The sequence below is a fragment of the Canis lupus genome, chromosome 2, assembly GCF_048164855.1.
Source record: "Canis lupus baileyi chromosome 2, mCanLup2.hap1, whole genome shotgun sequence".
Classification (NCBI taxonomy): Eukaryota; Metazoa; Chordata; class Mammalia; order Carnivora; family Canidae; genus Canis; species Canis lupus.
Window position 1 is genome coordinate 1,983,721 of NC_132839.1, and position 12,033 is coordinate 1,995,753.

Here is a 12,033-nt window from a genome sequence, read left to right on the forward strand (position 1 = left end):
CCACAGCCTGGCTGCTCTGAGTGTAAGGTGGGGAAGGGGAAAGTGGGGAAATTTTGGGAAATTGTCAGTTAGTTTTCAAAAATGCTGTATGTCTACATTTCTATTCTAGAAAAATAGTTACTAAAACTATTCCCCCCCCCAAAAAAAAAAATCCTACAGAAGTATTCTTTCTTTTCTAGGTGGCCGTCTCCTGCTCCTCCTACCCACCCGCCTCAATCATGCTTTGGGTCTCCATCCAGAACGTGTTCTTCGAGGACAGTAACTCCCACAGGGAAAGCAGCATCTGGCCATGTGGGTGATCTATTCTCCAGCCTCTCGAAGTTGTGTAGGTAAGTCTGGCTAAGTTACTGCCTCCCTCATCTGGGGGTTGCTGCTTATTCCCCCAGGAAGTTCTCTGTCCTTCCAAGACAGTCCTTTTGTCTCCAGGTTGCTCAACCACCTGCACTGACTGGCACAAGGTCCCACCGGGATAAACCTCTGTTGGGCTTCACACAAATCAGCTACTAAGCAGCTCCCTGCTTAAGGCTGGAGGTAGTGTGGGCTGGCTCCTGTCTCACAACTGTAGGCACAGCTTGCTTCACCTGAGAGAAGGCAAGGAAAAGTCTGGGAGCCACTGTCATCTGGCTTGAGGGGGAAGACCGGCTAAGGCCACCAAGGTCTTTTCAGGCCCTGCGTGACTCCTCTCAGGAGCCTCTCTGGTTTCTGAGATCGTCTAAGTCCTCCCCAGCTTCTAGATGAGTAGCTGTGGGTTCTCTATGAGTGCAGTCTACCGTGCAATGTCAGTCTTTCCCCCAGGTAAAGAAACATGAGCGGTGCAGGTGCCCTTAAGCCCTTAGAAATTCTGGGACTGAGCGATACCCTCCAGATGGGTTTTGCGGACTAATCAGATATGGGAAGTTAGGAAAGCTGTAGGTGAGAATCTCTCACATCAGAGAAAATATGGAGCTTGGACCGTTGGGGGCAATGGGTGTGGATGAGAAAGACTGTAGTCATTTTGTCCTTGACCCAGATGGCAATATGCTCTCTTAATAAAGGTTTACAGGTCATGGGCTAACCATGTAAGGGGTTAGCTAACAGAAGAAACCAGGAAGGCGTCTGAACAGATTTACCAGCTGTTGGGGCCAATGCGTAGTTGTAGCGTCAGAATTCCGTCCACCTGAAACTTGACCGCTCCAGGATTGCTCCGTAATTCCTTGATTTATTTTCTTTAGGGGATCCCTTTTTTAGATACCAGATACTTTCCTAAACGATAGTGTATCTCATTCGTACTAAGTGAACTAAAAAAAAGCATTTGTGTTCTCACTTGAATCCGAGTTAAAAAGGCAGGCTGCCTTCCGGGGGCGGGGGAAGCCGGGAGCATGGTAAAGGAGCAAGAATCAAGGACAGGGCGTCATGGCGACGGAGGGAGAAGGTGGGGTTCCTCACATACCTGCTTGCACACCTTTCTTTCCATAAATCCCATTTCTCAAGTCTTAAATGGTTGGTGGTTTGATTTTTAAGAGGCAAAAAAGTTGTGATACTAAGCAGTCCGAGGTATTCTAGGCATGTCGGAGTTGGCCCAGCCCCAGGACAGAACCGTCTACCTTACGTGACATGTGACATCGCCCGGTTGGGGCAAGTCCTAATCAACTGCTATATGATCTTCCTACTTATTCAGGAGTATGGGGTTTCCTTCACTTGATTTTAGGGCTTAACAGAAGGATAGAATCCAGGGACTGGAGTCAAGAGGGCTTGGCTTCCTTGGCTGTGTTGGCTGCATCGTCGGTGAAGTAGTTGACTTTTAGCTCGCATGGGTATGCTACCTTGGGGTCCTACAAACCAGATACTGATATTTCAAAATTCCCTGTAAGAGGATTTTTTTCATTACACCAAATATGTGAGAGGAAACATTCACCTGAAGTATTAAAACAAAAAATCTTAAAAGGGGGGAGCAGGTTTTCGTGTAATGGGAAACAAGAAACTAATCATTTTGGAGAAAACCACTCATCTTTGAGTAAATGTGTGTGAGTCCTATTTTGCTCCTGATGGCGCATTGGTAATTCCTGACTTGTACCATTTCTGACTTGAAATCTAAGTCTAAACTTAGATACTTCAGATTACTCAGATAGTGGATGTGGCTGAGTCTCTGTAGGATGGCTGTGGTATTTTGAGTATAGTGCTGGATTATTTTGATCATTCATGCTAATACGTTCATTCAGTGTATTGTGGCATCCACACTAGTGGTTCCCTGTGTTCTAAAGAACATTGACGTCCCAAGGAATATGGATATTTTTGTTGAGGGCGGGGGAGGAGCATAGAGGGGACAGTCTGTAGTCACATTAAATTTGAGAAATTCTGGGTTAAGCAAAAGCTAAGCAGATTTCTTTGTGAAAGACCTCTCCAAAGTCTTTAGTTTGCTGTATGTGTCTTTTGAATGTCTACCTCAGCCCTCCCCTTTGGGTAGAACATCTGTTAATATCATTCAGGATGCTTTTTCTGTAAGAGAGTTAGGGAAACACCACTCAATTCTAAGCATACAATGAAATGCAATTGTTTAATCATGACCAGAGGGATTTTAGCCTCTCGCCAGATGGTTGTGAAAGTAAAGCCCCAGAGCAACTGTTACCTCTTTTTTTGGAAGGCCTTGTGAGAAGGATGTCTCTTTATCTCAGAGAGCATTATACAGTCCTTGTAAGAAGGAAAAGGAACCCGAGGACCCTGTAATTCTCTGGTTTTAGAATGCAGTCTTTTACAACCTTTTTACCAATTAAGGCACCTTTGTCTGAAAATGTTAGACCAAATCTTAAAAAGCGTCTTTGCTACCTACCATCGTGCAACGATTTCCCCGATATATAGTGGGTTAAAATAACAAATGTCTCACAGTTTCTGTGAGTGGGGAGTTCGGGAGTGACTTAGCTGGAGTGTTCTTGCCAAGAATCCCTCATGAAGTTGTATCTCAGGACATAGGCAGAGGCTGCAGTCATCTCAGGGCCTGACAGGGGGTGGGAGTTCTGCTTCCGAGACGACTCCCCTACCTGTCTGTTGGCAGGTGACCTCGGTCCTTTGTGATGTGTGCTTCCCCTTAGGTTGCTTGTGTGTCCCCATCCTGTGATAGCTAGCTTCAGTCACCAGGAGTGACCCGGGGGAGAGCAGGAGGAGGAAGCCAAGGTGCCTTTCGAGATCCGGTGTCTGAGGCTGCATAATGTCACCCTGCTTTATTCTATTTGTTAGAAATGAGTTCCTGAGTCCAGCTCACCTTCGAGGGAGGAGATTTAGGCTTCCCCTCCTGTGAGGAAAAGAGTGAAAGGGTTGTGGACACATGTTAAAGCTACCACAGAAGGTTTAAACGACAAGGATGTGAGAAGGGGCAACATGGGGCAGTGCCTGGGCTTCTCTAGTTCATCATATCGGTGCCGTCACCAGGGATCCAAGTGCTTCCCATCTTCCATCCTGCCGTGCTCGCTGACTTGGCTTTGTGTTCAGGTTAGTTCCCTGCACAGTGACCGAATGACTGCACAAGTTCTGGCTGTCCTGTCCAGCTGCAGTAATAGCCAGAAGAACAAATGGATGGCATCTTCCTTGTAACGTGATTTTTTTTAAATTTTTATTTATTTATGATAGTCACAGAGAGAGAGAGAGAGAGAGGCAGAGACACAGGCAGAGGGAGAAGCAGGCTCCATGCAGGGAGCCTGACGTGGGATTCGATCCCGGGTCTCCAGGATCGCGCCCTGGGCCAAAGGCAGGCGCTAAACCGCTGCGCCACCCAGGGATCCCAACTTTTTGTTTTTTTCCATTAGGAAACCTCTCCTGGGAGCTCATAGTGGTTTCCTGTCTTGCCAGGAGGTCAGAACTGCATCATATATGCGCAAGACTGAACCAATCACAGGCAAGAGGAGTGGGATTGCTATGAGTGACTTAGGTAGACTTTCGTAGATTCGGGGTCGGGATATGTGCCCTGAAGTGATCCTGAAGCAGATGAGAGCTCCCTTTACAAGGAAGAGTGGAAATGACTACTGAGCTGACAGTGACCAGGTAGCTTGTTCTGGATTCTTCGCCTCTTTCCATAATGGTCTTCCAGTCACCACGCCACTCGTACAGGGCACCATCGCCCCTTTTGCAGAATATAAAGGCTTATCCTTTAGACGGAAGATCGAGTCTAGGGAACCCCTCAATAGTTCTTTATATAAAACTCATTCTAGTTAAAAAATATTTTAAAATTTCAGGAAATGTAATCTCAAGACACATCTTTAATCATATTCAATGTGTTGTTGGAAAAGAGGGGTTAGTTATTAAACTAAATCCACCACTCACAAGGCAACTATTAATCATTTGGGATGGGGTGCAGCCTCCATTTCTTCTCATTTGGGGTTAATAACGGAGTAAAATTCGCCATTTGTCTATGGAAGCCTAACACTGAAAGAGAAATCTTGAGCTGTGAATTAAATGGTCTGGTATTGAATTGGTTGTCATATATTGTCTTTCCCCTGTGTTTCGTACTCCTCGATGCTCTTGCTGAATTAGGGCCCAGTATAAGGCATTGCTCTTGCCTCTTTATGCTCCCGAGACCTGCGGAGCTATTCAGGGTTTCAGCATTGCTCACCCAAGGTGAAATCTCCCCAGCAGTCTGTCCTGTCTCAGCTTTAATCTGTTTTAGTCATTTCATGGAGTTTTACAATTGCTGGACGACTGCCTGAGACAAATTGAAGGGAACTAAAGGGAGAGGAAAAAGCAAAAATAATCTGCCCCTCTTGGGAAGAAGGCTAAACTTGATTAGTTCAAAGGAATTTAGTTAGGTGCTTTGCATTTAGTAGGTTTTTCTTCCTTCCTACCTTCCTTCCTTCCCTCCCTCCCTCCCTCCCTCATTCATTCATTCATTCACTCACTTATTTAGCTTTGAGTCTACCTAAGAGCTTCAGTTTTCAGTCACTCGAGGAGCAAGTGAATGACTGGGAGTGGAAAACATTGTTGGACACCCAGGAATTGCCCTGATAAATTGAGTAACAGGAGATCCAGTACACAAAATTAATTCCCTGAGGAATTTGCCAGCACTTAAAATGTGTAAACGTTGCTGTGCAGATTTCTCATTTCCTATAGAATTCTGTGTCAGTCATGCACATGTTAAGAGAAAGAAAGATTTTAAAAAATACAATTTGACAGCAGTCGGGGAATATAACTTAAACTCGTCTCTATATTTGTGACCGGTACAAGCTCCTTAGAGCATGTGGTAAGGGAAGGTCCTTGCCCAGAGGCCAGACCTCTGCAGAGGCCCTGAGGCTGACGACAGGGTTAGCTGGAGGAGGAAGGACCCCTTCATTCCTCATCCCACTGACTCTTCCCCCTTTTAAAATAAGGTTTTGGCAAAATTCCTTACTCTTTTAAAGTTTGCCTTAAAGTTTTGCTCCAAAAGGCATAGCAAAGGCATAGCACTTTATAAAATACTCCTATCGTTTTACAAGTGCAATGTTTTGCCAAGATCCACTTGGATCCAGAGGCATTTTGGACCCCATAAAAATGTAAGCCTCCACCTGTTCATCAACCCAGGAGCCCTTTCCTCCTCTTCCTTGTAAAGGGAACTCGAATCTGTTTCAGTGTCCACCTCAGGACAGATCTGCTGGCCCCCCAGCCCAGGACTGTGTCTGGGTCTGTGTAAGGGACTCCTGGCTCCTGGAGAGAATCCCACTCCTCCTGCCTACTATTTGCTTGGTGTTGAGCATGTGATGGAGTTATTTTTACTTGCAAAGACAGTGGGTAAATAAATGTATCATCTAAAATACTATGACCCTTTGCTAAATGATTCTATTCCTTCTACTGGGGAAGGGTTGTGGAGAAGTGTCGCCCACTCTGCCACATTGGCCCTGATTGGCTCTAACTCTAGACAGAAAACATATACATTTATTACATTTATCCTAATAGAAAATACACGTCTAATGACTTAAACAGTGCCATGTCAGATGTTTTTCCAGAATAGGGGTGTGTGTGCTAAACTGGAACACACACTCCAGGAGGTATGTGACCATTTTCCAGTGAGTATGTAAGCTGGGATTGTTTTAAGGAATAAACTTCCATTCTTTAACTTCTAAATGTATTCTTCCTTAAATTGGCCGCCTCGGAATGTCTGTGGTCTATGGGTTCTCTCTTCCCATCTTCCCTTTTCTAGCTACTTGACATCCAAAATCTGACCATGAGGCATTGTTCAGAACTAACCATCAAACTGCCAAAGGGACAAGTGGAGGCTTTACGGCTCACCAGGAGCATTGTGTGTGTGTGAGAGAGAGAGAAAAGAGCTTCTAATGGAAAAATCTTAAGGAAGAAACACATTCTTTCATCAGCTTCCAAACTTAAGGAAACTTGCTTCCGTTATCTTTCAGAGTTGAGACTCAGAAGTCAGATGGTTAACCAAGAACACAGATTAATACACACGTTGCAATTCAAATACCATGTCAGATATTTTTTCTGACAAAAATGAAGTCGGTTTTGCCCGACCAATTTGAAACTGAGAACTTTGTCATTTCCCTCCTAATGACAATTTCTATAAATTAAAAAAGCTAAAGCCAAGACCTCAAGATCTTGAGGAAAATATATTTAAAGCCTATATGTTATATGCAAGAAATCACAACCTTCTTAACTATTTAATTATATGATAAAAATTCTAGATGTTAAAAGTCTGTGGGGCACCGATCGTTGGCAAAATTCTTTTAGGGGATGGATGACCAAAAATATTTGAAGACTGCTACTCCAGAAATGCCATGTTATCTCAGATTGAGATACCCCTTGGCAAAATTGCCAAGTAAGGAAGACTCTGGCATTTATCCCTCCTTCTCTCTCCACTTTGTCTTTCCTCTGGAGTCTTTTGTCTCAAGACTTCTGGCAGCCACAGACGGCAGCCTCAAGGCTGCAGACCTTTCCATAGCTCTTGCTCTTCATGCCATTCTGGGTTTCATTCCCTCAGAGCCCTGCCCTCCAAGAGCATCACTTGACTCATCTTTTAAACTAGTCTACCAGGGTATATAATGGGCACTGGCCATTCTTTTACACCTGCCATCATGTGGTTTGGAAATGTCCCCATCTTCAGAGTCTTGATTGGATGCCAAGCCTATCTTGTGTGATAAAAATCTGAAAGCTCCAGATATTTGCTTCCCTAATTCCTCATATTAACAGACATCATCACTTCTAAACTCTTAACCTGTAGCAACTCAATTGATTCTCAACAATCTCGTGAAGTAGGCGCTATTATCAAATTGGTGCAGTTCAGGAAACTGAAGCACAGAGAGAGAGAGAGAAAGTAACTTGTTCATGATGGTCACACAGTGATCGGAAGAACCAAGATTTGAACCCAAGGAATCTGATTCCAGAATCTAAGCTCTTAGTCACCACGCACAGGTACACAGTCCAAGTTCAGGTATAATCATTGCAGACTTTAATTCAAGAGCTGGTGCTTAAGAAAAGAGGATCTACCTAGGACCAGGGAGAGCCACTGCTCAGTACCTGGACTCTCCCAGGACAGCAGTGACAGCGGGTTTTGGGCTGGCTCCCGAGTGCTGGCCATGTTGAGTGCAGCTTGAAGCGCCAACAGGGGCAGTTGTGGATCACTTCTAGAATGTGCCTGTGATTGTGGCTTTGGCCGTGCAACTCTCTACCTGGTTCTCTGTCTCTTCTGATAGAGGCTTTCCCAGGTCTGTCTAACTATAAACCTCTTCATAGTTATAACTATATACTGTGTATAATATATGGTGATATATATGAACTGTACATTATATCAGCCAGATAGGCTCCTGTCGGCTTGCAGCTAAGGACTCTGACAGTGAGTTTTCAAAGGTGAGGGTGGGTGCATCCCTTGTATCCCTTCCTGGCTTCCAGCAAAACACCCTGCATGAATCAGGCACTGGAAACACAGTTGTTACGTGAATAATGAGCTGATGCACAACAAAGTGTTAGTGGGTGATGATAACTTATAGGGGCAAAAAAAAAAAAAAAACTTATAGGGGCAACTCTTCTGGTAATATTAGCATTTAGATGCAAGCCCTTAATGTCCCAAGGCACTGGCTGTAACCCACTAATGGGTCCTGAAATCAATTTAGTTGGTTGCTGCTAGCATTTAACAATGAATAGATTCATTTATAACAGAAAACATAAGAAAATAGAGTGTATCACAGATAAGAAGAACAACTATTTCATGAAACATTTGTTTTGATTGTGTTTAAGTGTTTAGTACGTGTGAACCTGTCTGGCGGTATATTGGGTTGTGGGGTTACTATGGGCTGAAATGTTTGAAAACCATGGCCGTGGGGTTCAGATGACTAATGGTCGGTGTGGTACATCTCCTGACGAAAGAGCAATGGGAAGGATTGAGAGACAGGATCTGAATTGTCGCAGTGATTACCTGTACTGCAAGATAGAAGGCAGATCCAAGAAACATGAATAATCACTCACACTGTAGGAAGGTGGAAAGAAAAGGTCACAATTCACTTTAGCTCATGCTCACTCCCCTGCTACCTATGTACCTTTTTAGGAAAGATTATTTCTTTTTTATTTTTTTAAGATTTTATTTATTTATTTGAGAAACAGAGAGGCAGAGACCCAGGCAGAGGGAGAAGCAGGCTCCATGCAGGGAGCCCGACGTGGGACTCGATCCTGAGTCTCCAGGATCAGGCCCTGGGCTGAAGGCGGCGCTAAACCACTGAGTCACCTGGCCCGCCCAAGATTGATCATTTCTTAATCGTCCATTCTAGAATATACAGTAGTTAAACCTGTGTGAAAGGCGACTAAAACTTGCAAGTTGGCATGCCTTACTAGTTCTTTTCTCAGACGAATGTTTTGTTGTACATGATGACTAGCACACTTTCAAGTAGGAAATCTTTATAGTAGGGGCGCCGGGGTGGCTCAGTCGGTTGAGCAGCCAGCTTTCGGTTTTGGCTCAGGTCGTGATCTCCCGGGTTGTGGGATGCAGCCACGAGGCAGCTCCACGCTTTGTGGGGAGCCTGCCTGAAGATCCTCTCCCACCGCTCCTCCCTCCACTCGTTCGCTGGCTCTCTCTCTTTCTCTAAAATAAGTCTTTAAAAAAGTATTTACAGTAATTTTCCAATATATCCGTACTTCATACACTGCCTTTTTCTGCTCCCCCTCAGCTTCATTCACGTGTGCACCTTACAGCTTAACAGGGTGGATGTGTGTGTGTGGGTGTGTGTGTGTGTGGATACCCCTCAAATGAGAAGGGTACACCTAGGGAACCAGTCTTCTGCCTCTAACTTGAGCACCCTTGGACGTGGCTGCCTGAAGTTTGGGGAAGACTGTCTGCAGTGAGGAGAATGGGGCAGACAGATGCCAAGAAAAACACACAAAAGATACCAGAGCACTGTGCGTGAGTGACATGGACGTGTGCTGGGGAGGGAAGGGCCGACTGAGCCCCAGATGCTCTCAGGCCAGTTCCTCAGCCAGCGCTGTGTCTGCTTCTGTGTCTGTGATTGCCGCCTTTGCAGTCTTACCCCAAAACACCCCAGCCGTATTTTATTTGGCTGGTGTCGTAGGTCAGGTTCCCTGGAGACTAAGTCTGAGATGAGAATTCATGTGCAAGTAATTTAGTAAGGAAGTCTCCCAGGGGAAGCTGGAAGGAAGTGGAGGGAAAGCACCGGGAGGGCAGAGGAAAGGAGAGCACGGTGTGATTTCGGGCCAAGTCCGTGGAGCGTAGGGCTCCCTTGACTGGACTTTCAGGGCCCTGCACCATCTCTCACTGGGTCAGAACTACCTTGGGGGAGCGCAAACTCCCAGGCACGATGTGCTCCCTATGTGTGCCTCTCAACAGCCCCAGGGGGTCCCCAAAGGAAAAGCCATTGACCAGGCCACGGAAGGCAACAGCACAGAGGCTCACAGGGAAAGGCCCGAGGAGTCGGAGGGCGTTGGGCTGGAGGCAGCCTCTGCCAGAGCCAGTCAGAATGGGTTTCTGTGCCTGTAGTTAAGGAGACTTGTTGGTTTTCATATGATATCATCATTTGGTGTTTGTATGGATTGTGAAACGATGACCACAGTAAGTCTAGCTACCATCTGTCACCATATACAAGACTTTTAGGGAATCAGTGGGGAAGGAAAATGAGATTTTTACAAAAATAGGAAGGCTGCTCCCTGAGAGTGGTGTTGGGCACCTTCCTAAGTCCATACCCGTGAAGACTGTACATTCAAGCTTCTCAAGGGTCTCTAACCACCACAGGGGGACATGTTCTGCCTTAAAGATGTGTATTGTGTGAGCAGAGGGCAAGAGGCCAGCACTCCCTTTTCAGTAAGTGCTTCAGCTAAAGACCCAGCAGTGTCCTGCCTGGATGATTCGTCAAGGTGATCCTTGGACCTGAAGTAAGAATATCTCCCTTAGCCTGGTGCCTGCCTACCCTTGCACCTATTTCCATTTCAGCTTTTTTTCCCCCTATCGACGAATTCAAATCTGAGGGTACGAATGACCACCGAATGGTGTTGCTTGTTGACATCCAAGGATGCTTGCATTCCTTGTATCCCCTAATTCAAGCTGGGCATGCTTCCAGTTTTTAAAAATACATCTGTGGCCTGACTGGAGTTTAAGATGCCCTTGTCCATTATTAGGCAATTTTAAAAGCTGGTATTATTTCAGAGGAATCTGTTCTACTTCTCTTATCCTCCACAGTTTGTTAGTCTTTTTTTGCAGTAATAGTACCATCCCTATAATCAGAGCCAGAAACGCGGAAAGGGGAGAACTGGGAAGCTTCCCCTTATCCCTTGTGAAGTGGGAAAGCCTGTGATCAGCACCCGTCCTTTCCCCGTCCTGTTCCATTAGTTCCTTCTTTTGGTTTCTGGTTCCATCTGTTCTGGTCATTGAGTGTCATCACCTTACTTATTGGTCATGTCGGGCCCTAAACGATAGACTCATCCCCCTATTAATCTGGGCAGATGCTCATTTGAATCCTCTTAAACATCCTTTACTCTCATCAAAATGTATCTACCCTGAATTCTATTTATACGAGGTCATTCTTTCCTCTAGGAGATGGCTGGATGCTTTTGTCAACTAGTCTGTGGCAATGGATTGAAGACAACATGCTAGCTCCCCAGCTCCTGCAAATGTTAAGAGGGATATTTTTATAAGACTCCCTCAATGAGGCGGTATGGCACAGTGGAAAGAGCGAAGTCTTGGGTTTGATCCAATGTCACTTTAATTTCAAATCTCTTATTCCCTAAGAGATTACCCATAGCTCCTTAACCTCTCTGAATTTGCCTAACACACCTTTACAAAACTGTAAAAAGGGGATACTAACACTTACCTCCTATATTTGGGAGGGCTACTTAATTAAAATTATAAGAGTTCTCAAGTCAGTGTCTGATACGGAGTAGGTGTCTTAAATACTGCAATTAATATACTAATGATATTGTAAGTCAAATAAGTAACACTGGTCATCTGAACAAATGTTCCTTAGGAAGTCTGTACAGAGGGAAACAAATATAGGATGTGCCTCTTAAATTAGATTGTTTCATGTATGCCCTGTACCAGCTCTTTTATAGTTTATTCATCCACCAGCCAACTATCCATTCATTTATTGTCAACTTATTAATGTATTTATTAGGTACAAAAGGCTGGGTTTGTGCTGTGAAGGACACAAAGATGTGTGGTACCGACTCCCACGTTGGCTTATCACGAGTACGGCAAATAAAGTCTTGATGAAGGGCGCCTGGGGGCTCAGCGGAGGAGCGCCTGCCTTCGACTCAGGGCGTGACCCCGGGGTCCCGGGATCGAGTCCCACATCGGGCTCCATGCATGGAGCCTGCTGCTCCTGCCTGTGTCTCTGCCTCTCTCTGTGTCTCTCGTGAGTAAATAAAATCTTTAAAAATAAAGTCTTGGGGGGTAGTTGGATATTGAAAAGGCAGGAAACTGAGAACATCTCCATCCTCTGTGAAGTTTGTCCATGAAAAGTTCAGAGTCGGAGACAAACCTGTATCTTTCAGAAAAGTTGAGGATCAGGTCATTTTAGATGTATGGAAAGAGTAGATGATGAGTCCTGGCCCGCCGGCAGGGTCCGTGAATGGCACAGCAGATGTGCAACA

General features: G+C 45.2%; 1 long non-coding RNA gene across 1 annotated transcript in view; it reads left to right on the forward strand.

The window, feature by feature from the left end:
• LOC140611231 (uncharacterized) overlaps nt 1-11,789 on the forward strand; it is a 74,804-nt gene extending 63,015 nt beyond the window's left edge. Inside the window, exons 6-7 of the long non-coding RNA XR_012012520.1 lie at nt 180-329; nt 10,979-11,789. This is a non-coding gene — a long non-coding RNA (uncharacterized lncRNA). The remainder of the gene's footprint in view (nt 1-179; nt 330-10,978) is intronic.
• Nucleotides 11,790-12,033: the final 244 nt, after the last annotated feature.